This window comes from Capsicum annuum, unplaced genomic scaffold (assembly GCF_002878395.1).
Source record: "Capsicum annuum cultivar UCD-10X-F1 unplaced genomic scaffold, UCD10Xv1.1 ctg995, whole genome shotgun sequence".
In the NCBI taxonomy this organism is placed as follows: Eukaryota; Viridiplantae; Streptophyta; class Magnoliopsida; order Solanales; family Solanaceae; genus Capsicum; species Capsicum annuum.
Window position 1 is genome coordinate 303,552 of NW_025896043.1, and position 26,327 is coordinate 329,878.

The window sequence follows — 26,327 nt, forward strand, 5'->3', positions numbered from 1 at the left end:
TGGGCATGTTCATTAGAGTCTTCATCAATAACATTCTTGTCTAATCCTGTAGCGAGAATGATCACGTAGATCACCTCAGAATCATACTTCCAACTCTCAAAGCACATCAGTTGTTCGCCAAATTTAGTAAGTGCGAATTTTGGCTAAGGTCAGTAGCATTCCATGGTCATAATATTTTCAATGATGGCATTAGAGTTGATCCTCAAAAGATCGAAGCGGTGAAAAATTGGCCTAGACCCATTTCTCCATCAAATATCAGAAGCTTCTTCGGTTTAGCATGCTATTACCATCGGTTTATTAAAAGGCTTCATCTATTGCATCCCCCATGTCCAAATTGACTCAGAAGAAAGTCAAATTTCAGTGGTCAGATACATGTGTGAAGAGTTTTCAGGAGTTAAAGACTCGACTTACTACAGCCCCAGTCCTAACATTACCAGATAGTTTAGATGGATTTGTTGTGTACTGTGATGCATCTAGAGTAGGTTTAGGTTATGTCCTTATGCAGAGAGGTAAGGTCATAGCCTATGCCTCTAGACATCTTATGTAATATCCCAAACTTTCTTTAAGTGTAATTTAGTCTCCAAAGGATTTAAGGATGAACTCCTAAGTGAATAATGTTTAAATTAGATAGAATTTACCGAATTTTGACTTTTTATCATATGGGAAATTGAATTAGCTTTCCAACGATACCAATTTTTTCCAAATTCGATATTGGGGTAAGAAGTTATAGCCATTTTACTGAGAGCTGTCTGAACTGCTCAGGTGTGATGGGAAGGTTGACGAACCATCGAGCTAGCGATGGACCGTCGCCTAAGCCATCACAACCAAGGCAGTATACCCATTCACTGGCCAAAGTGTGACGGATGAGCCAACAAACCGTTGAGATAGCGATGGACCATCGCTCAAGCCATCGCTACTGAGGTAGTAAACCTATTTTCTGGCCATAATACAACAGGAAGTCTGATGGACCATCGCGCTAGCGACGGACCATCGCATAAGCCATTGCAGATCCTGCTCAGCGATTTGAAGCCATTTTTAAAAGGTTTTTTGGGTCTTTTTTCACCCTTTTTAATATCTAATTATTTTAAACCAGAGCTCACAACTTCATTATTTATATATAACACCAAATTAGGGTTTCTCTTAAAGATCAATCTCCAAGAACAAGATACAAACCTTTCTTCAAGAAAACTCAAGAGTCAAGCATCACCATCTAAGAATTTTTAAGAAAAGCCTCCAAGAACATTCTCAAGGCTTCAAAAGTTATCTTGTCGCATTGAATCAAGCCAAACAAGGTATGTAGGGTTTTGAACAAGGATAAATCTTTTATCCTTGTGCCCAAAAACTTACTTTAAATTACCAATTGTTGAGTTTTGTATGATTTCCCATGAAATTTAAGTTAGGGTTTATACCCCATGTTGCTAATTGCATGATGAGACCTTAAGTGATTTGGATATTGAGTTACATGTCTACTTTCGAATATTTATGCACAAGATCATATTTTTCTAGATATTTGAGTTGATTTACCAATAATTACATTATCAAGATTTATGCTATATGGTTTATTATACATGATTTATGAGATTCAATTTTTATTCAAGCTATGTGAGTCATTAATACAGCATGCACGATTTTATAATGATGGATGATATTGTTTACTTATTGCATACACCCCCATATACTTAGTACATCCTCAAAGTACTGATCCACATATACATCTGTATGCTACATTGTCTCATAATGTAGGTTCAGGTGCTCAGTCTCAGTAGTAACAGTGATTTCTGAGTACCTTATCTACACTTCCGCAGTTGGTTAGTCCTCACGGTTTGAGGACCTATTTCCCTTTTTTCAGTCTTTGAAGTAGATGGTTTATTTTTTTTTAGTTCAGTTTGAGTCAGTTGGGTATTTGTCCCAATGACTCTCTAGTTCCTTAGTAAGTAGAGGCTTGTCGGACTGTTAGTGAAGTTCCAGATTATCAGTATTTTTCTATCCAGATATTATTTTCAGTTAATTCGGTTCATACTTGGCATAATAAACTATTATTGATTGGTTTATTTATCCTAAATTACGTGTTAGAAGTAGTAGTAGGCTCAAAGGGTTATCTTAGGGCTACTTGTAGCCTTAAGCACCGTGTGGGACTTTGGGATTGGATTTTGGGGGTGTTACAGCTTAAGCCCCATGAGAAGAATTACCCTAACCATGATCTTGAGTTAGCAACTGTTGTGTTTACCTTAAAGATTTGGAGGCATTATTTGTATGGGGTACATGTTGATATGTTCACAGATCAGAAAAACTTGCAGTATATGTTCTCTCAGATAGATTTGAATTTACATCAGAGAAAATGGTTAGAGTTGTTGAAAGATTATGACATGAGTGTTCTGTATCATTAGAGAAATGCCAATTAGTGACAGATGCTCTCATTAGGTTGTCTATGGGTAGCGTTGCTCATGTTGAGAGTGGTAAGAAGAAGTTATCTCAGGAAGTTCATTAGCTTTCCCGGCTAGGTATCCGCCTAGTCGATTCAGTAAAGGGTAGTGTGGTGCAGAATAGTTCAGAATCATCTCTAGTTTCCAAAGTAAAGGAAAAACAGGACAGAGATCCCAGTCTAGTTAAGTTGAAAGAGTCAGTCAGAAATTAAAAGGTAGAGGTTATCTCCCAAGGAAGAGATGGTGTGTTGCATTGCTAGGGTCAACTATATGTGCCAGGTGTAGATAACTTGAGGCAATGAATTCTTGCAGAAGCAAATGGTACGCGTTACTCGATTCATCCAGGGGCCACTAAGATGTCCCACCATTTATGGGAGATCTATTATTAGAGTGGGATGAAAAGATACATTGTAGAGTTTGTAGCTAAGTGCTCTACGTGTCAACAGTTTAAGATTGAGCACCAGAAGCCTAGTGGGTCTATGCAGGAATTTAGTATTCCCATATAAAAGTAGGAAGATGTGAACATGGACTTTGTGACAGGTTTACCCCATACTCGTCATCAACATGATTTGATTTGGGTTATCGTAGATAGGATGACCAAATCCGCTCATTTCTTACTATTTCATACTTCCTATTCAGCCTAGGACTATGCCAAACTCTATATCAGAGAGTTGATCAAGTTACACGGAGTCCCAGTATCTATCATCTCTTTTACCCACTCCCCATCCATCATCTCTTTTAATAAAACGACAACAAAAGCTGCGTACAACACCCAACAAAGAAAACTAACTGCACGTATAGCTTCAAAAAATAGCAAAAATCAACCCGATTCTCCTCGTGTCGATCCGAATTCATCAACCCACAACCAACACATCCTTTTTCTCTTCTTCACGCGTCTCACGCACCCGTGAGACGAGCAAAAGCTTTGAGAATCTTCTAGAAAGGCGCCTAGGTGTCTTCTCCAATGGCTCAAACCTACGAATCTCGGGATAATGCATACGACTTCATACACAGTTGGACGATTTTCATTGGCTCTTGGTGAAAATTCATTTTCCCTAAATCTTATTGGTCCACCAATTTCAAAATTGGTATATTTTGTTGATGAAACCCCAAGATAGAGGATGGAATTTGAATTTCAAATTCCAAAATATCTTATTTTTCAAGTCCCGAAAATACTACCAATTCATCTTCTATATAAGAAACGATTGGGTCACTATTTTGGAGGGGATTTTTGGGTCCGAAAAGAGGGGTTTTTGGAAAAACTGAGGGAGGAAAAATTTCTTTGGGGGTTCAAACATTTTTTCTGAGGAAATTTTGAGGGTTGGAAAAATTCTCGAATTAGAAAATTTTGGGTTTTAAGAAAAATTGAGAGTTGAAGGGTAGAGAAATTTTTTTTTGTTCTGAAAGATTGATTCGAAAGAAGCTGCAACGAGGTTTCTATTTTCTCGGTGGTGGTCGGAATCCTATCATCAACTCGTCGTCCTATTTTTCTGCTCACTAAAAGGTAATATCCTACTCTATTTAAGCTTTCGTTTGTTCCTACTTTATCTCGACCTTCTGTAGTTATGAATAAATTTTTAGTAACATTGTATACTGGGATTGTTTGCTGGTAGATTGCTTCGATAGCCGTAGGTTTCATTCATCATAGTTATCTCCATGTTGGTATTTGATTCAATGTGTTTGATGCCGCTGCTTAGTACTTTTAAGGACATGTTCTTGATTAAAGTGCCCTAAATCCACTATTTTTATCTGTGAATGGTTCTTTAATTTAATTTATGGCATGTTCTGTGGTTGAAATAATGTTGTGGATTGAGCTTTGATCTAGGACTTCCACTCTATATGCTGGTAAAGTTGAATAAACTATTTTTCATAGTAGAATCGCATACTTTGATTTGTTTCGAGCTGCTAGTATCATGCTAAGGTAGGTTTTGTCATTAAAATTTCATACTTTGATTTCTAATTAGTAGTTTTGGGTTGCTGGTATCCTGTTATACCTGATTCTATGATTAAAGTTTTGTTCTTCGAATCTGTGTAACAAGTCTCAGGTAAATGGTGCCCCGCTGTAGCTGAGGTTTTGTTAAAGTTTGATGTTTGGTTAATTTCTGACTAATTTTTTTGGGGAGTAGAATAAGGATTTGGCTTAGGATAAATCGGTTGAATCTCTTTCTTTGACTATTTATAAGAAAGGCATGCAATGTTTGGATTATGTGTTATTTTCTCGTTCCATAAGCTTGGTCTAATTAAATCCGTATTAGCTTATCAGATTTCTTTTGTCAAATTTTACTCCACTTTTGTCTAGATTTTATCTTTGTTGTTGGTTTCATAGCATTGTTATTATATAGATTAATACCAAACGCGTTTTAATGTTCTTTCAAGCATTACAGCTAGATGGTTTCCTGCATGTTGTATGAAATTGCCACTATGTTGATATGGAGTGAACTATTAGTTATGATGCTGTAATGTTTACGTATTGATTAAGATTTCTTTCTAAATTATTTCTTGTCGAATTATTTCCTAATCCTTATCCTCCTTCACCTTTCTTTGCATGAACTTGCCTTCGAGTCCAAACGAACTTTATTCCCATGATTGCATTCTCAATGTGGGCTATTGAGGCCCATCTCTTATGAGTCAATTTCAAAAACCATAAGGAGACAATCACATAACATATGGATACAAGGAGTTGAGAGAAGGAAAACGGGTTAAAGTCCCATTCTTGAAGCAATGAAGAGACCTGAGTTTCATTTCTATTTATTCATTTGTCGTTGTTATTTATTTATGGTTTTTGTATTTATTTAGTTAATTCTTTAATTATTTATTTCGGCCTCGAAGGCAAAGTTGTACTTAATACGGGTGGAGCGAGACTCGAGCCAAGGGCTCAAAAACTAGATTAGGACAGGTGAATGGGTCAAAGGCCCAATTAGATTAGGATAGGTTTTGTTGGTTTGGGCCCAATGGCCTAAATCATTTACTTTCTCCTACCTTTCCTTGTTTATGTGTTTACTTGCTTATTTCATTTGTGTAGACTTAGTTAAAATCCCTATTAAGTCATCTAAAATTATTTTACACAAATCCTTTCTAAAACCTTATAACTTTTCAACAAATTAATCTTTTAGAAGTTAATCAAAGACGTTTTCAAACAGTCCGGATAACCGCAAGTTAGCGGATGTTTTAGGTGCCTAACACCTTCCTAAAACGTTAATAGGAACCACTTATCTAGAATCTATAACTTAAAATGATTTTCCTATTTTGAATTGTTTGAAGTAACTCTATAAAGGTTTCTTAATTCCTTTTCAAAATTAAGTGGCGACTCTTCTCAAAAGTCAAAATTTCTCCGTAAAACAGAAATGGCGACTCTGCTGGGGACTTTTAACTATGTTCTAAGCAAATATTTGATTTCGTCTTTTGATTAACTGTTTATGTGTTTATATGTTTTGATTCTATAGAGTTTAACTATCGCATCTCATGGCATATTCCTGCATAATTTAAACTGTTTTAGGGTTTCGTGGATGTCCCGTCCCCTATTGTTTAATTCAAATAATGTGTTGGAAATAGGAATGTCTTATTAGCACGTGAGTCATTTGATGGCTGTTCGTATTTTCAAACTCAAGTTGTCCGCTTGAGAACTAGTGTTCAAACCCACTCTAGATACCTAGGATAGAACGAAACCAAAACCCTATTTTAGGAATGAGCCTAGGATGGCCCAATACCCGAGTGGGGTATTAGGCCCATTAGAAAACCTACCCTACATCTATTGACCCTGAGTCAATTACAGACGAATCATATTTATGTGTTGAAAAAATATATTCTTGTCTAATTAAATCCATTACTCTTTAGGGATGGGGGAAGGCTTATCTTTGTCTGCTTTCGTGTAAGATATGACTCAACTGCATTCCCCCAAAAATTTCAAGATGGTTACTAAACCCAACGATTTCTTGAAACTATGGTGGGATTACATGAGCGCAGACGAGAGAAAGATTGTTAGAACACACATAGGTCATCTGCCTTTTCTGATCGAGATGGATGCTTGGCCCAAAATGATCTATGTACCAACAACTTTTTGGGATGAGCAGAATATGGTATTTCACTTCGGGGAAATTGAATTGACTCCTACCATTGAAGAGGTATTGATTTGTTATGAGAGCACTGAAATGTGTTTCAAGATAAAGGAGACACCTGATAAGAACATTTTAGTCCCAGTTGTGTAGGATCATCAAAATATCAAGAAGGTATTTTTAACTGACGACGATACCTGGCCAGGGGAACGTAATGGAGAAAATATCACTTTTTGTGAGTTGTATCATCGGTTTGGAAGATTCAATGCTTTTCACAAATTTGGACATAAATTTGAGTCAGAAGAAAAATGGAAGGAGACGAGGGCCTTTGCGTTTGCGGTAGGCCTACTTGGAACCATGGTGTTCCCACAAGGGGAAAATGGCACAATTCATCCAAGAGTTGTCTTAGTAACCCATGCACTCTTCTTTGGAATGGAGTACAATTCTAAAAAGATATTCCACAGCTTAGCTCCCATGATTGTCGCCGACATATATTGAGCTTTGGGAAAATGTCAAGTCGAGAATCATTTCTTTCAAGGTTGCAACCTTATATTGCAATGGTGGATGATGATGCATTTGGTGAAAAATCCTAGAACGGTACAACCCGAACACAAAATAAAAAAGAATCTGCTAGAATCACACGATAAGTGGTTGTTTCTACACAAGTTTAAAAGGGAAGCATCTCACGAATTTTGGTTTAAGACTTTTGGGGAATTAAGAGATGATGATGTGCAATGGTTCATTAACTATATTTATTCAGGAAAATACACCATTCGAGGGGGCGAGTGGCCTTTTCTAGTGCTTTTGGGTCTCAGGGGGACCCATCCCTATAATTCTGGTAGAGTTCTTAGGCAATTCGAGATCAAGCAGGAGACACCTCAAATCGATTCTATGCTCAGATTCTTCACCGAGTATGATGAAAGTGAGCCCCCGCTCAAAGACTACATGATAAATGGATGGAGAAGAAGAAGGTGGAAAAAAGTCTCTTTCCATATAGGGTATGAACCTGAAGTCAGCAAAACTTACAAGGAGTGGTTAAAAAAGAGTCTCACCAAAGCATTGATTCTGGGGTCGAACGTGCCCCCTCGGGTCGTGGATGTAGAATCCAAGCATTAGATCCGACTCCACAGGCTTCAAGATGAGTTTTATAAAGTGAAATCACACACCGACAGATGCATGTGGAAGATGCTTTAACAATACGTACATTGAGGGAAGAGTTGAAAAGAGCTAGGCAAGAGGCTGATGATGCTAGGCAGTGTTTTATCGATTTGGATAATAGCATGGCCTCCCTACTCGATAGTATAGGAAAAATGACTTATGACAGCAAGACACAGTTATGCGGAAGTTATCTGATCATCACTAAGTATCAAATATCGCAGGAGGTGAGCAAAGCTAAGAAAGCAAAGGCAAACGAAGGATCGTCCAGTAGCTAGTTTTTCTATTCTCCTGCATGGGAACTTATTTTCTTTCATGTTATTTCCTTTTTCCTGAAGATTATATCCCTCTTTTGTTATCTTTTGTAGGCATTTATGCCCTTTTTAGTGTCTATAAAAGTTGGGGGATAGTGGATTGACCTTAAGCAAGCATATATTTTTCTTCAAAAATCGTTAGGCCCAAACCCTTAGCTCAAAAGGGTCACCCCAATTAGTATACACATTATAATAATATTTTTATGTGATATAAATATCTTATGTGTTTACGTGCATTTGTTTGGATCAAAGGTAAGTTTATCCGCTATGCTCTTATGGATGAATTTGGCTATAATACAAATAACTCTACGTGGCTATTTCTTGTCAAGTATTTTGCATTGCTTATCACATATGGGAACTAACACATTTGCCTTTGAGTTGTTTTACTTTAAAGATAATAGAAAACTACTCCATGTTGAAATAAGCTGACAGAACATCCCAACTTCACCCGGTCAAAAGCGTATAAAATCCCATCCTCTGACTATCATTCAATAATGACAGAAAATGATGAAGAAAACGCATTGACCATCAGGGAAAATGTAATAGCGGAACAGAGTTAGATGATTACGGCATTCACAATAAAGTTGGAAATGCTTCAGGAGGAAATAATCGCACTCGATATTTAGCTAACCTGGCCATCACTGTCAATGCTCCCGCTCAGGAGGATACGGGACTCCACTCCAAATTTCTCCCCCTAGTATGCCTATTTTCAGGAATCAACCAACTAATGTATTTCCCGTCTCCGCTCCTCAAATTGTCCAAAACACCAATTGCGAAAAGAACCCAGATGTCTACCATCCATAAAATCCATCTCTAAGCTCGCAAAACCCATCTTTGAATCCATTCCCAAATCCCCAGAACCCATTTGCAAATCAACAAAATTTGTTCCCAAATCCACAAGATTTACTCCCAAATCAACAAAACCCATCCCCACATCTTCTATCAAATCTATCCCTAAATCCACCAAATTCATTTCCAAATTCGTAAAATCCTTCTCAGATTCCACCAAACTACTCGCAAATTCAACAGAACCTTTCCAATTTCCAAAATGTCCTTCCCATCTACCAACCAACTTTCTTTTATTCATAAAATCAAACCTCCCTTCCAAATCCTCCTCATGCCATTATATCCCCTAATATCTATAATTCCCTTCCTAATCCTGATATGGACCATTTCGAGGGTAAAGAGAAAGAGTGGAGGATCGAGCATGAAATGAAGTTGCTAGCTATGAATGAAGAGATTGTGAGGATCAAACAATCTCATGGAGCGAGGACCAAGACGGTTTAAGGCATGATGATTTATGTGTTCACCCTGGAATAGATCTACCAGAAGGGTACAAGGTCCCTAAGTTTGAAGTATTTGACGGTACTGAATACCCAATGGCCCATCTAAGAAGGTATTTTGATCAAATGGTGGGGGTAGGAAAAAATGAGGCATTATTGATGCGCCTGTTCAGCCAAAGTTTAAGTGGCGAAGCCTTAGAGTGGTTCATGTATCAGGAGCTGAAAAGATGGACTGGTTAGAAAGCATTGGCCAAGGGTTTCCATGACAGGTTCGCGTTTAACATTGAAATAGTCCCTGATCGATATTCACTATATCGGATCAAACAGAAGAGTGATGAGTGTTTCCGAGACTATGCTTTCCGTTGGAGGAAAGAAGCTGCCAAAGTACAACCCCCATGCCTGAGGAAGAAATGGTATCTGTGTTCTCTCGCGCTTAAGAAGGAGAATACTATACTAGGATGGTGTTCGCTGTCAGGGCGACTTTTATAGATTTGGTAAAAATAAGAGAATCGCTAGAAGAAGGTATTCGGATAGGAAAAATTGCCAAGACCCCATCATCGTCCGGGACTGCTATGTTCTCAAAGAAGAAAAAGGAGGATGTAGGCACGGTTTCTGCTGATTCTGTTGCAAAAATGATAAAGAGGTTCAACTCTAGGAATATTTTCTCTTCACCACCATCACCAAACTTTCAGCATGTATTCTACACGCAACCCTAATACCGAGCTCCACTCCCAAATATCCAACCTCAGTACTAAGCTCCACTCCCAAATGTCCAACCCCAGTACCAAGCTCCACTGCCAAATATCCAATCCCAATACCAAGCTCCACAACCAAATATTTTTCCTCAATACCTAGTTCCACTACCGAATTATTAGCCTCATGTCTAATCCGCTCTTCTAAATAACCGAACAAACGTCCAAGCACCTCCAAATTCTCATCAAGTACCTCCTCCTACAAATCACATCCATTATAACCCTTCACATCCAAACATCAAAAAGAAACCTCCCCAAAACTTCATGCCGCTGGCTAAAAGTCACACCCAACTATTTGAAAGATTGAAGAATGCTGATCATTTACAACCGACCCAGCCAAAGCCTATCAATACCAACTCCCGATTTTATCATGCTAATCAAAATTATGCCTATCATTCAGGAGTAGCAGGGCATAGTACGGAGGATTGTATTAACTTGAAACATAAGATCCAAAATTTAATTGGTCAAAAGGTCATCACGCTTTAGTCGCTGACTTAAAATATTAACATTAACCCATTGCCTAGTCATGGGGGAGCTACAGTTAACATGAATGAAATAGAAGGCAAATGGATGTCTGGCAAGACTATTACTAAGGTGAATTCAGAAAATCGCAAAAGGTCAAAAGAGGTAGAAAAGATAGAGAGAGTTGTGACTGCCTTAAGTGTCAACGAGAAAGCCCCATTTATAGTGATGACAACCCCGACTCAAGTATACACTTCCTCGCCAAGGAAGGAATTTATTATACAGACTGCTGCTGTTCAAGGGATGACGCGATTTAGACGATGCTACATTCCTGAAGAACTGACCAATAGAAAGGATTTATAATAAAGGCCAATCACTGAAGGAGAGGCTGAGTAATTTTAGAGGCGTATGCAACCAAAATACTATTAAATTGTCAAACATTTAGAGAAGACTCTGGCCCAAATTTCTATTTTGGCACTATTAATGAGTTCACAATACCACCGATAGGCTTTATCGAAGGTCTTAGATGAAGCATATGTTCACACAGGAATGAGTGTTGAGAACCTGGCTGTGATAATAGGAAATATTGTGGGATGTCATTGCATATTATTCAGTGATGAAGAGTTGCCATTTGAGGGAGCGATGCATAAGAAAGACTTGCACGTCACTGTCATTTGTCGAGACTATGTGATTAATTAGGTATTGATAAATGACAGATCTGGTGTTAACATTTATCCTCTCTCCACATTGGTTTAAATGGGCTATGATTTGGGGAAAATTCGCCAAAGCCACATAAATATTAGAGCATTTAATCAAAGGTAGAGAGATACCATAGGTGAAATTGATTTGTACATCCAAATGGGACCTGCTGAATTCAAGACTAAGTTTCATGTTATGGATATTCATCCTAGTTACAAACTGCTCTTGGGAAGACTATGGATATATGGTGGAAAGGTAGTTTCATCACCCCTTTATCAGTTATTGAAGTTCATTTGGTAGGATCATGAAATAGTCATCCAAGGGGAAGGAAGCCAAGCGAATTATCCCAATGGTTATATGCCGGTGATTGAAGACTTTCCAAAGGGTAGTAGTTTCTATACAGTGGAAATTGTAAATAATGTGGAAAAGGATCTGACACCCAAAGCTCTAATGCCTTCTGTCTATAAAATAATTGCGACTGTGATATTGAGAAATAGGTTCGAGCCTGGTCGAGGTTTGGGTAAAAATCTGCAAGGAATTATTGAGCCCGTTATGATCCCAGAGAAAGCCTCTAAGTATGGGTTAGGATACTGGCCTACCGAGGAGGATGAGATTGAGAATAAGTTAGAGGCGAGTCTGTTTAGGCCCTTACCACTCCTATACCGGTCATTTCCCATGCATAAGATGTCGAAAGATGATGGTCTTGGAGATGAGATAGGAAATCTATTCGAGGGATGCAATGTTGTACCAGAAGATTTCCCAAATTCCAGTGGGGAGCCTTGCAAAACTGGACCTATACTTCACTCATAACCCGTCACCCATTGTGGTAGATAAAAGGGCTATTACTAATAGTTTTTAAAATCGGTGATGATCTGGAGAAGGCCCCGCGATCCACCCTTTACATCTCAAACTTTCTTTTCGTATTTTTACTGCTTTAAAAAATGGCATGGGCTTGTATTTGCGCGTTTCATGAGCCATAGTTTGTAATTATCTCTCAAATTTCAATGAAAGGGACTTCCTTTATTTTAAAAAAATTATTTTTTGAAACACCACTATTCGTATATTTTATTATTATGTTGTTATTATCTAACTTAGTTCGTTTGTTTATTACAGTAATAGTAACTTAAAACCTGCCAATGTCATGTTATGTTAAATCTTAGACGAAAAAAATAAGGGGAATGATGATGATTGGAAGGAATGTGATGAGGAACGATTAATTGAGGATATAGAGAAGTTTGAGAATCGGGAGAAGCCCAACCTAGATAAAATTGAAATAGTCAACCTGGGAGGTCATGATGAAATCAAAGAAACAAGTGTCAGTGTCCACCTGGCATAAGCACAAAAGAGAGTTCATTCTCCTATTGTAGAAATACATTGACGTATTTTCTAGGTCCTATGATGATATGTCGGGATTGAGCACCAACATTGTGTCGCATAAGTTGCCGATAAATCTTGAGTTTGATCCAGTCAAGCAAAAAATACGGAAATTCAAGACAGATTTAAGTCTAAAGATCAAGGAAGAAGTGACAAAATAAATCCATTCTAAGGTTGTGGAGGTCATAAAATATCTGACATGGTTAGCCAATATTCTCCCAGTGCCGAAGAAGGTCGGCAAGATTTGAATTTGTGTTGCCTATAGAGACTTGAATAGAGCCATCCCAAAAGATAATTTTTTGTTGCCCAATATCCACATACTCATTAATAATTGTGCAAAGCATGAAATACAATCTTTCATGGATTGTTTCATCAGGTATCATCAGATATTGATTGATGAAGAAGATGCATAAAAGATAGCTTTTATTACGCCTTGGGGTGCTTATCACTACAGGGTAATTCCATTTGATCTTAAGAATGCGGGTGCAACATATATGAGGGCTATGATGATGATTTTCCATGATATGATTCATAAAGAAATTGAAGTGTACATGGATGATGTAATTATCAAATCCGGCGAGAGTTTGAATCATTTGACCCATCTGGAGAAATTCTTCAATAGATTAAGAAAGTACAATTTGAAGTTAAATCCTACTAAGTGTGATTTTGGTGTGCCATCAGGGAAGTTACTGGGATTCTTAGTCAGCAGAAGAGGCATCGAGCTAGACCCATCCAAAATCAAGACAATTTAGGATTTATCACCGCCGAGGACCAAAAAGGAGGTTATGAGTTTCCTGGATCGTTTGAATTGCATTAGCAGGTTCATTGCTTAGTCAACAGTCATATACGATCCAATTCTCAAGATGTTTAAGAAAAATCCATTGAATAAGTGGACAGAAGAATTTCAGAGAGCTTTCGACCGCATTAAGAAATATTTGTCTGCACCGTCGGTTTTGGTTCTACCAAGAGCAGAATTCCACTACTGCTTTACCTGTCAGTCTCAGATACTGCTTTTGGATATGTCCTCGGGTAGCATGATGAAACCGGTAGGAAAGAGAAAGCCATCTACTACTTGAGTAAAAAGTTTGCGCCATATGAAGCCCGTTACACTCTTACAGAAAGAACATGTTGTGCTTTAACTTGGACCGCGCAAAAGTTGAAGCATTATCTGTCATCATACAAAACATACCTCATCTCAAGAATAGATCCATTGAAGCATATATTCCAGAAAGCCATGCCGATGGGAAAGCTAGCCAAGTGGTAAATGTTACTAAGCGAGTTTGACATTGTGTATGTAACTCAAAAGGCAATCAAGGGGCAAGCCTTAGTAGATTATTTGCCAGAGAATCCGGTTGATGATGAATATGATCCACTTCAAACTTATTTCCCATATGAGGAAATTTTATTCGTAGGAGAAGACATTATAGAAATTTACCCCGGATGGAGTGGTCAACTTCAGAGGTTCAGGAATCGGAGCAGTTTTGGTGTCAGAAATGGGTCAACACTATCCGGTAACTGCTAAGTTTCGTTTCCCATGCACCAATAACATGGCTGAATATAAAGCTTGCATTTTAGGTCTCAAATTGGCACTTGATATGGGTGTTCGTGAATTTCTAGTCATCGGGTATTCAGACTTATTGATTCATCAGGTACGGGGAGAATGGGCGGTAAAAAATTCCAAGATTAATCCTTATGTGGAGCTGGTGCAGGAATTATGTGGAAAATTCAAAGAAGTTTATTTCAGACATATCCCAAGGATACGAAATTAGTTAGCTGACACTTTGGCCACTATATCCTCTGTGATTCAATACCCAAATCAGAGTTACATTGATCCTTTGGAAATAAGCTTGAAGGAGAAACCCGCGTACTGTGCATATGTTGAAGAGGAGCCTGATGGAAATCCATGGTAGTATGACATCAAAAGGTATTTAGAATTTGGAATATATCGTGAAGAGGCCAGTAAGAACCAAAATAAGACAATCCGGCATTTGGCGAAGAACTATTTTCCAAATGGGGAAAAATTTTTAATAGGAAGACTCCAGATTTGCGATTCTTAAGATGCATCGATGCTGCGAAAGCTAATAAACTGATAAAAAGAAGTACACAGTGGAGTTTATGGGCCCTACATGAACGGGTTTTCCCTTGCTAGAAAGATCTTGAGAACCGACTACTTCTAGATGACTATGGAAAATGATTGTAGTAGGTATGTGTAGAAGTGTCCAAAATATTAGATACACGAAGATTTGATTTGAATGTCTCCACATAAGATTCATGTAATGAATTCACCTGGTCCTTTCGTAGCTTGGGGCATGGATGTAATCAGACCAATAGAGCCACCATCATCAAATGAGCATAGATTTATTTTGGTTGCTATTGACTACTTTACCAAGTGGGTTGAAGATGATTCATATAGAGCCATCACTAAGAAAGTGGTTGCCGATTTCTTCAGGAATAACTTGATTTGCCGATTTGGAGTGCCAGAATCGATCATTACTGATAATGGGGCAAACTTGAAGAGTCACTTGATGAATGAAATTTGTGATCAATTTAAAACAGTGCATCGCAACTCCACCGCATATCGTCCACAGATGAATGGAGCCGTGGAAGATGCCAATAAGAACATCAAGAAGATCTTGAGAAAGATGATCTAAAATGATAGATCATGGCATGAGATTTTGCCTTACACTTTGCTAGGGTATAGCATAACAGTTTGAACCTTCACCAGGGCGACCATTTATCTATTTGTTTATGGGAATGAAGCTGTGATACCTGCTGAGGTTGAAATACCTTACCCAAGGATTATTAAGGAAGCTGGACAAAGTAACGAAGAATGGGTTTGCGCTCGTTGTGAACAACTTATGTTGATTGATGAAAAGAGAATGGTTGTCGTGTGTCATGGTCAGCTATATCAGCACAGGATAATTCGTGCCTTCAATAAGAAAGTAAGAGCTCGAACATTTGAAGTTGGGCAATTAGTTCTCAAATGCATACTCCCTCACCAAGAAGAGTATAAGGACAAGTTCGCTCCAAATTGGAAAGGGCCATACATACTTCGCAAGGTACTATCTGGAGGGGCTCTGATTTTGTCTGAGATGGATGGCCAAGAGTGGACCAAACCAATCAATTTTGATGTGGTAAAAAAATACTATGTTTGAAAGAAATTCTAGTTTTGTGTTTTCTTTGTTTATCTGTAATCGCCTTGTAATAATGTGTTTTATAATGTGTAATTGCCTAGAACCCCTTTTCTTTAAGTACAAACTATGTTTGACACGAATTCCCAATAAAGAGATACATAGGCGGCCTATATTAGCTTCGGTCAACCCCTTAGAAAAATTTATCCTTTCTTTTTATGTATGAACTATGTTTGACCAGAATTCCCAAGAAAGGGATATGTAGGCGGCTTATGTCAGCTTTGGTCAACCCCTTAGGAGAATTTATCCTTTTTTTTATGTATGAACTACGTGATGAATTGAATTCCCAATAAAAGGAATACGTAGGCGGCCTATGTCGGCTTCGGTCAACCCATTAGATTTTTCTATATATCCTTAGCGTAGTCTTGAACTATGTTTGACCTGATTCCTGCTTCAACAGGATACGTAGGCACCCCAACGGCTCGGTTATATAACTCCATAAAATAGAAACTGGGGCAGAATTTTTGAGAAGGAATCTCGAAAACTCACAAGACAAGATCGACATCCAACAAGGAGAACGACGACCAACAAAGACTTTAGATCTTCTCGAGTTGCTATCATATAAAAAAAACTTTAAACTAGGGCAGAAATTTTGAGGGAGGCCTCAAAATTTCCACCAAATACTGGAATATATTTCAAATTCCCAGGCACCAAAGGTTAAAGCCAAGCTTTTAAAGCCACTAACTGCGACAAAGTCTAGGTAGACTTAGTTTCTGGCTATGACAGAACTATTTGAATAACCCTCCAACAATGATCATGAATTTTGGAAATCATTCATCGAATATAGTCAAAACCAGGAGGAAGATGTTTGTTGACCTAGTACATGACATGACTGCCAGAAATTTTCTAAAGATTTTATAGATACTTCCGAAACTATTTACTATAAATAGAACTACTTTTGAAAATAAATCTTTACAAATCTTTTACTTAGTGATTGCCTAGGTGTCTATGGGAGTAGGGACCCAAGGTGGAGGTACCAATGTGATGGGGAACCTGAAAGATGGCAAGGAGTAAATCAAGGATCGAAGAAGGTCAACACGGAGTAGTTTCATTCAAACTAATCATTTTTCTGTGGATGCAGGGATCGATACACAAAAATGAGCGATGATTTCAAGGAATCCCCAGGCAAATCGGGAGTCATGCCAGAACATATAATGCTTAAGAATGGTATTTTTGGGTATCCCAAAAATGGGTTTAAAACTTATTTATCGAGGACCATTTAAATTATCCATCCCATTTGTTGAGATCATGGAAGACAAACAAAGGCGTCTTCTTTTCTTTATGAACATTGTATTTAGATTTTTTCTCAAAAAATGGTCGCTAGAAAAAATGACTTTGTGTCTACCAATTATCTACTTCAAGTACAGGTACATGTAGAAAGCAAGACGCAGACAAACAAATTCAGGTGAAGCTATTTTCAAATTTCCAAGAGGGCCATTCATATCATCGCCAAGAGGGCCATTTTATATTATGTCATATCACTGCCAAGAAGGCCATTTCATATCACTACCAAGAAGGACATTTCATATCATCTCCAAGAGGGCCACTTTATATCATTTCATATCATTGCCAAGAGGGCCATTCATATCATTGCTAAGAGGGCCATTTCATAGCATTGTCGAGGGGGCCATTTCATATCATTGTCGAGAGGGCCATTTGTATCATTGCCAAGAGAGCTATTTTATATCATCGCCAAGAAGGCTATTTCATATCATTGCCAAGAGGGCCATTCATATCATCGCCGAGAGGGCCATTTCATGTCATCAGTATTTCGTATCTGTTGACATGCAAGACATAAACGCTGGCGTCGAGGATATTATCAGTATTTAATATCGTTGACACATGAGACATAAATGCTGGCGTTGAGGATATCATCAACAATTCATATCTATTGACACGTGAGACATAAATATTGGCATCGAGGATGTCATCAGCATTTAATATCTGTTGACATGTGAGACATAAATACTGGCGTTGAGGATATCTCATCATTTTATGAATCAGCATCTGAATACATCAAGAGCACACGATTTAAAGGGATGTTTTTAAGTCGGTATCTATAGATGGATGATATATGAGATTTCCTAAAAATTTATAATTTGAGGGTCATCTATAAATCATATTATTTGAAATAGGATAGTGTGCAAGATCACCTATGAGTTGATAGCCTGTATGTCATCCATAAGCCACAACAACATCCAAACTGGATAGTGTGCAAGATTATCCAAAAATTGATAGTCTAAAGGTTATCCATAAGTCGTAACTAAATCCTTATCGGAGAAATATGCAAGATTATCAAATTGATACGTCCAAGGGTTCTCTATAAGCCGTGTCATATCCAAGATCGATTATGTGTAGGATTACCGAAGGACTAACAATTTGAGAGATATCTATAAGTCATATTGTATCCAAGGTCAAATGATGTGCAGGAACACCTGAAAGCTAGCGATTGGAGGGATATCTATAAGCCATCTCTTGCCCAAGGTCGAATAATATGCAGGATTACCTAAAATCTAAAAATTCAAAGAATATCTGTAAGTCGCCTCGTATCCAACGTCAATAATGCGCAAGATTATCCAAAGATTGACAATTTAAAGAAAATTTATATATCAATCATCGGCTATAACCGGAGAGGTTATAATTCCACATACAAGAAGTATTACAGGTGACCAAAAGGGTTGCCGTATCAACGCAACATTACATAGTTGTAGGGACCATTCCTCATAAAGTATTGTCGGTGGCCAAAAGGGCCACCCTACTCTGAAGACATATTCACTCGAACAAATGAGTTAGTTGTGCAACAACCAAAAGGGCGTTGCATCTGTTATCATAAGTTATTTCATTCCAAACAGGTACATGAAAAGATGACTCCGTTTTTCAGGCAACAACCCACGTGGCAATATGGTAAAATACTATACACTTTTTTCGTGAATTATGCTTATGACTAATGATTTTTGTTTGAGATATTGTAGAGAGCATCCGAGAGGATGAAAATCTCAAATCAAAACCATAGGTGCGAACGACTCCAAAAAGAATGCAGCACGCCGTGAAACTCTTTCTTAGCAGCAAAACAGGACATAGTCTAGAGAAGGACGTTAAACTCTTTAGACGCGAGCTGAAGGATGATCACGACAACCATCCAACCGCACCTATGTTAGAAGGCATGTGGGTATCTTAGGATATTGTAGTTTCATCTTCGCTTCTGGGATATTTCTTAATTCTTACATCAAGGGTAGTCTTTCCTTTCTTTCAAATTTGAGTGATAGGACACCTAGAATTTTGGAAATTATGTCCAGGTAAGTTCTTTCTTATGGATTTGAAGGATCCCAAATTCATGGATAAGAGTTTACAAGATTCTTTTACGCAACTCATTAACTTGTAACTCATCTCGAGCCAAAGATCGTCTAAAATAGAAGACTATCTTTTCTACCGATCGAGTCAAACTACAAGCAGTCTGATTCCCAGAAATCTTAAGGATATGTAGGCCGGGCTCTATGTAGAAAACTCGACTGCATTCCAATCTCCCCCAAATCCCTTTATTTCCCACCTTTTCGGTTTAACCAAAAACTCTAAAACCATGATAGTTGGTGAATTTTATTGAAAATCGTGCTTAAAATCAAGCTTTATGAACTACAAGTACACCGAATTCTCATGAAACCTGAGATATGTAGGAAACCTGATACCGAGGTTCGGCCATAACTCCATGAAACTCGTGCAAAAAATCAATCTCTCTTAGATACGAATTTGTGGTCGGACAAAAATTAGGAACGTCAACCTCCATTTGCTCAGGGTTACTTGCATCCACCCTACCCAAAGGGAGGGGGCAGTTGTTGACACCTAATTTTTGCCCTCCACGGCTAAATTTAATCCTGATTTTCTTTGATTTTTAATAAAATTAAAATATTTATTTCATCCGAATAAGAGTTTTGAAAAGTATATTTGTACGTGATTTTGTCACTTTAAGTAGCAATTATATATTATCGTGTTCAGTTATGTGATATTATACAATTTGATTACTTAAATGTTTATTTTATGAAATTTCAAATTTAATTAAAGATTATTGTGAAAATAAATATAATAATTGAAATCTTGATTTGAAGATGATCTATTTCAAAAATAGTTCATTTGGAGAAATGTTTACATGATTTTATCGAATCAAAGAAGCTCGGGATTGAATTAATTATTAATTTGTTTCAAATGTTGCTTCAATTTAGTCAATTTATTTAATTGGACCATAATTAAAATCAATGCGGCCGTGACTACAATGCAATTGGTCATATGAATTTTATTTAGGCTAAAAATTAAATACATTGTCTAAGTTTTGTTTATTGGCCATTTGATAAATAGTCCAAGACCCAAAAAATGATCAGCAGCCCATTTATTTTTCTCATTAATATCCAACACTTAACAACCAATACCCAAGCCCATCAGTAATTGGATATGACCTGGCCCACTTCCCATCCATGATCTCCTTCAACAAAACAATAGCAAAAACTGCGTACAACCCCTAACAAAGAAAACCAACCACACATACAACTTCGAAAAATAGAAAAAATCAACCCGATTCTCCTCGTTCTCGATCTAAATTTGTCAACCCACAACTAACCCCTCCTTTTTCTCTTCATCACGCATCTCACGCACCAGTGAGATGAGAAAAAGCTTCGAGAATCTTCTAGAAACGTGTCTAGGTGTCTTCTCCAATGGCTCAATCCCACGAATCTCAGGATAATGCGTACGACTTCATACACAGTTGAACGATTTTCATTGGTTCTTGGTGAAGATTTATTTTTCCTAAATCTTATTGGTCCACCAATTTCAAAATTGGTACATTTCATTGTTGAAACTCCAAGATGGAGAGGGGAATTCAAATTTCAAATTCCAAAATATTTTATTTTTCAAGTCCCAAAATACCCTCAATTCATCTTCTAAATAAGAAATGATTGGGTCACTATTTTAGAGGGGATTTTGGGTTTGAAAAGAGGGGGTTTTGGAAAAACTGAGGGAGGAAAAATTTCTTTGGGGGTTCGAACATGTTTTCTGAGGAAATTTTAGGGATTGAAAACATTCTCGGATTAAAAAATTTGAGGTTTTCAGAAAAAGTTAGAATCCTATCATCAAATCGTTGTCCCATTTTTCTTCTATCTAAATGGTAATATCCTACTCTGTTTAAGTTTTCATTTGTTCCTGCTTCATCTTGACCTTCTGTAGTTATGAATAAATTTTTAGTAACATTGTATGGTGGGATTGTTTGCTGGTAGACGGCTTCGATAGTCGTAGGTTTCATTCATGATAGTTATCTCCATGTTGGTATTTGAGTCAATGTGTTTGATGCCGCTGCTTAGTACTTTTAAGGACATGTTCTTCATTAAAGTGCCCCGAATTCACTATTTTTATCTATGAATGGTTCTTCAATTTAATTCATGGAATGTTGTGTGGTTAAAATAACATTGTGGATTGAGATTTGATCTAGGAATTCCACTCTGTATGCTGGTAAAGTTGAATAAGCTATTTTTCATAGTAGAGTCGCATACTTTGATTTTTTTTGGGTTGCTAATATTATGCTAAAGTTAGTTTCGTCATTAAAATTTCACACTTTGATTTCTAATTAGTAGTTTTGGACTGCTGGTATCTTGTTATACCTGATTCCATGATTAAAGTTTTGTGCTTTGATTTAGTTTAACAAGTCTCAGGTTGATGGTGCCCCGTTGTAGCTGAGGTTTTGTCAAAGTTTGATGTTTGGTTAATTTCTGACCGGTTTTTTTTCTTGGGAGTAGAATAAGGATTTGGCTTAGGATAAATCTCTTTCTTTTACTATTTAAAAGAAAGGCATGCAATGTTTGGATTATGTGTTATTTTCTCATTTCATAAGCTTGGTGCAATTAAATCCGTATTAGCTTACCAGATTTCTTTTGTCAAATTTTACTTCACTTTGTCTAGATTTGCTCTTTGTTGTTGGTTTCGTAGCATTGTTATTATATAGATGAATACTAAATGCATTTTAATATTCTTCCAAGCATTACAGCTAGATGCTTTCCTGCACGTTGTATGAAATTGCCGCTATGTTGATATGGATTGAACTATTTGTTATCATGTTGTAATGTTTACGTATTGATTAAGATTTCTTTCTAAATTATTTCTACTCGAATTATTTCCTAATCCTTATCCTCCTTCACCTTTCTTTGCATGAACCTGCCTTCGAGTCCAAATGGACTTTATTCCCGTTATTGCATTCTCAATATGGGATATTGAGGCCTATCTCTTATGAGTCAATTTCAAAAACCATAAGGATACAATTACATAGCATATGGATACAAGGAGTTGAGAGAAGGAAAATGGGTTAAAGTCCCATTCTTGAAGCAATGACGAGACCAGAGTCTCATTTCTATTTATTTATTTGTCATCGTTATTTATTTATGGTTGTTGTATTTATTTATTTATTTATTTAATTATTTATTTTGGCCTCGAAGGCAAAGTTGTACTTAATATAGGTGGAGCGAGACTCGAGCCAAGGGCTCGAAAACTAGATTAGGACAGGTGAAATGGGTCAAAGGCCCAATTAGATTAGGAAAAGTTTTGTTGGTTTGGGCCCAATGGCCTAAATCATTTACTTTCTCCTCCCTTTCCCTGTTTATGTGTTTACTTGCTTATTTCATTTGTGAAGACTTAGTTAAAATCCCTATTAAGTCGTCTAAAATTATTTTACACAAATCCTTTCTAAAACCAATCACTTTTCAACAAAATAATCTTTTAGAAGTTAATCAAAGACGTTTTTAAACAGTCCGGATAACCGCAAGTTAGAGGACGTTTTAGGTACCTAACACCTCCTAAAATGTTAATAGGAATCGCTTATCTAGAATCTCTAACTTAAAACGATTTTCCTGTTTTGAATCTTTTGAAATAACTCTATAAAGGTTTCTTAGTTCCTTTTCAAAACTAAGTGGCGACTCTTCTTAAAAGTCAAAATTTCTCCGCAAGACAATCAATAAATCTCATATATCAGTTACTCAGTTATCAAAAATTAGTACTCTTTAGTAAAAGCTCAGATACAATGTACATGTATATACGCAGTATTACATACTTAGTATTTACAGCAGTTTCAGTTATCCATGCACCCTTATTCAGTTTCTATATATTATTCAGTCAGTTATTGTTCATGCTTATGAACCTTGCATTCAGCCTTACCTCATTTAGTATTCCAGTACATTTCACATACTGGCATATACTTTCTCTTTGCACTATGATATCTCATATCATAGGTTCGGACCCTCAGGTTCCCAACCACGCTTAGACAAATTCAGATAGCAGCAGCAGATTCAGTAGTGAGTCCTCATCTATCGAGGATATGCTTTTATTTTAGCATTCTAAGTAGCTTCATTCTTTTAGTAGTCGGAGTTAGTTGGGGGCTTGTCCCATCAACTCCATATTCAGACAGTTCAGTTAGAGGGTTTTCAGACTAGACTAGTTCAGACATCATTCAGTTTTCAGATATGATCGTCAAATGCTATTATTATCAGTATTCAGATTATGAACCTTATGGCATTTCAACCTATATTCCACATTATTACAGTATTATTATTCAGTGCCTAGAGAAGGTACCATTCATGGGTTAGCTTTTAGTCCTTTGGGGTCGTAAGTATCGTGTGGTATTCGGGGTACAGACTCAAGGCATTACAGAATGATGACTTCTAATATTGTCAAATGTATAAATGGTTGTTTGGAAGAGGCCCGAGAATTACCTATTTTAGATTTCCTATTTGTTTGGTTCTGGATATAGTAAAAATAGAAAAATAGCATCATATACAAATATGATGTTAGATAGGAGGTTCTAGGAAATACTAACTCTTAATGGTGTGAAAGCTTCTCAGATGATGGTATGTTTCAAATTTAAAAGTATATACTATATATTTATTTGCTTATATTTTTATTTATTTTGAAATTGTAATAATTTTGTATATCATTATTTTATCAAATGTACTGTTGTCTTAATGTTCACAGGTTAGGATACCACAAACTATATTTACTTTATAGATGAATTTGGTTGAAGATACATTGTCGACCTTGAAAGAGAATCATGCAACTGTGGTACATATCAGATTGATCAGATCCTTTTTCCTTACGCAATTGCAGTTCTAAAGAGTAAAAATGTTGATGACTTTGGCCCATACTGATCTGAGTATTATAAGCCAAGCATTTTATTGAAAACTTATGAACTTTCAATCATTCTGATGCCAGATGGGAGGATTGACATGTGCCTAAATGTGTAGATGAGGAAGAAGTATTATCATCAAAATATAAAAGATTACCTGAAATATCAAAGAAGGGAAGATATATGAAATCAAGTGAAACTCTGTCATCAAGCACAAACTGTTATGGATGATGTGGACGTGCCGGTCACATTAGGTGATCTTGTGATTTTTTTTTGAATGGAGAACTGTTTTGTGATGGCATGTACATTTCCTGATTAACCAGCCATTTATCATTATCAATTTCAATTTCATATGTTTTGAACAATGTTTGTTATTAACACAAAGTCATGTAATAACTCTGAATTTTGTTATGCTAGACATACAAGTTTTTACTTGTTACATTAAGTTGCTATATATAAAATTTACTTTGAAGAATGTGTGCTTGTTGTGTAGCTAGTGAATGCATCCTATAACATATATATTGTTCCATATATGTAAGTAGTTTTAATATATTATTTTAAATTACCCATAATGTATTTATATGAAATTGCATTTTATGTAGCTTAGTATTTGTTGTCTACAGTTATGTACAATGGTTCTATTAGCAACAAATCACTTCAAACAGATATGTTGTGTAGCTGAGTAATGCATCTTATAAGGTTGTCTACGGTTTTATTTATATACCATAATGTTATGTATATGAACAATATACATGTATTTAATACATAACAGCCGCATAAAAAAATATTGTGTGTTAAATCTATTCTAATAATTTGATTAAATAATCAATGGATTTCATCTACATTTATAGTTTTAAGTATGTGTTAAAGTAAAATAATTCATGTAAAATTACATCGCAAATGTTATGAAAATGAAGTTATGTATGAATTATTGTTATGTATATGAATTATTTTAATAACATGAATTACTTTTATGTCTATGAATTATATAACTATATTTAACACATAACTATTTAATCAAATTACTAGAGTAGGTTTAATACATATCAAATGTTATGTAGATAAAATAGATATAAATGTATTTAATATTTAAAAACCGCATAAAAAATACAGTATTAAACCTATTATTAATTTGATTAAATAATTAACGAATTTCATATAAATTTTTAGTTTTAAGTATATGTGTTAAAGTAACAATAGTTCATGTAAATGACATCGTAAATATTGTGAATATGAAGTCATGTATGAGTAATTTATATGTTGTAATATACCTAATAAATCTATGTATTTATCTATCCTGGTTTATGTAGGTAAGTTAAAAATAATAATAATTCTATGTATATCAAACATTCCTTCCTATTCAATACATAAATATCGTTTATTGCACAATGCATTAGACATTTATTTATTTAAATGATGATATACATAAGAATATTCACTGTGTGTATAAGAAATATCAAAATATCACCCATACTTTATAGCGACATAGTGCACAAAAGTATAACGCCACAATATTATGAAAATTGTTAGAACAAAAAATATTGAAGTCAATTTTTCCTAAACCAACAGAAATATGTTCATCATACATTAAAAACATGTCGTTTTCAACATGCTTTGAAAACAACAATGTCGTAATCAAAATGTTCTGAAGCATCTATAATTTTTATCATACTTTTAAACTATTCTAAACTAACAATCTCAGATTCATTGAGAGGAGATACATAATTTGACTTGGGTCTTGGAGGATCGTAACTGTCACTAGCACATTTTTTTTAGTCTTGATCACAATAGGGTAGCATATCTCAAGCGTTGAGTCTGTGCATTGAAGTCAGAATAAGGAAAAGGCATGCCTTCACTCAAAAACGCCACATATTCGACTGCAAAGACGCCACAATAGCTATAGTGTAATAACAACTTGAATCTATTAGACTATCTGCATAAATTTAAAAAATTATATACGTGTATGTGGTATATAAAGATAAATAAGGCGCGACTTACAAATTACCACTCAATTTTTGTGCAATTTGTTTCATGTATACAATGTTAAAAGGGTGTCAGTTCACAATCTGTGTGCGTTGGCTTAATTTATCCTTGTACGTTGGAAGATTTGTCCAATCAGTACGTGATGTTTGTACCAGAAAATCACTATCAGCCAAGTATAGGCAATATCACTGCCAACTTGTGAATCTTAGGTGATGAATCCCTGTGTCTTGAAGTTGGCAGTGAGTTATATACACTTATGCATCTTTCTTTCAGTGCAACCACAACCAATACCCAATGAAACTCTCCATAATAATTCACTGGTATGTACACCTCTTCCATCATATGCCACAACAATCCAGTTTGAATGTCGAATCCTTTGATGGTGTTTGTAATGAATTCTTCATGTCTTACAAAAATATATATTGTGCAAAGTCTTCTTGCGTGAAAATAATTGGAGGAGCAACACTTGGATAGTACCTTCTATAAGTCTGCT